The sequence below is a fragment of the Coregonus clupeaformis genome, chromosome 1 (genome assembly GCF_020615455.1).
Source record: "Coregonus clupeaformis isolate EN_2021a chromosome 1, ASM2061545v1, whole genome shotgun sequence".
Classification (NCBI taxonomy): Eukaryota; Metazoa; Chordata; class Actinopteri; order Salmoniformes; family Salmonidae; genus Coregonus; species Coregonus clupeaformis.
The window spans coordinates 83,762,115-83,762,936 of NC_059192.1; positions in this window are offsets into that span (position 1 = coordinate 83,762,115).

Consider the following 822-nt stretch of genomic DNA (forward strand, 5'->3'; position numbering starts at 1 on the left):
ACAATTTTTGGGGGGCCCATTTTGGCTCGTGAGCACTACTTTCAAAACAACTGGCTGGAAAGGCCCCAGCTTGTAAAATCAAAGTAGATTTTCCATGAACATACACACAATACACACTGCACCATTCCAGGGCCTGCCACATTCACATATCTTGAGCCTGGATCAATGTTTGGGAAAGTACTTTAGGCAGGGATAGCGCTGTCTAAGTCTTCTCTGATCATGTACTGTTTTACACTTTGGACTCTTCTCTGAGTCCCCCACCCTACCCCCTCTGCACTTTAACCCGTGCTAGCAATGACTTACAAGTCTAAGAGCTAAATTCAATCATTTGGTGGTGTTGGAGGTGTACTGCGTTAGAGCTGTCAAATCCACACAGCTGCAACGAAACCACCCGACTGTGTTCAATTCATACACTCAAATTAGACTGAGGCAAACGCATGTTTTTGTGTTAATTTGGATGGGGGGGTTTTATAGCCTAACGTTAATGGTTTGACATTTTAGTTATTATCTCTATGATCCATAGAGCCTACACTTTCTATCGCCGTTTTGAACTTTAACATGGTAGGGATTATACGGGAGTGGTTTGTGACACGAGCAGTGTTCACCGATTTGTCATCGTCATCGCATACCGCAATTACACCTCCAACACTGCTATGTGGATGTCGGCCAACACGGGTTAATACTCAATCTGATTGAATCGAGCCCTACAGCGCAAAAAAATGCAGACAGAAGTGGGGAAATTAGCTAACAATAGTAGTAATTAACTAAAATATGCATTATTGCTAATGGTCTTGAAATGATCTTATACTGAGACACACAGAA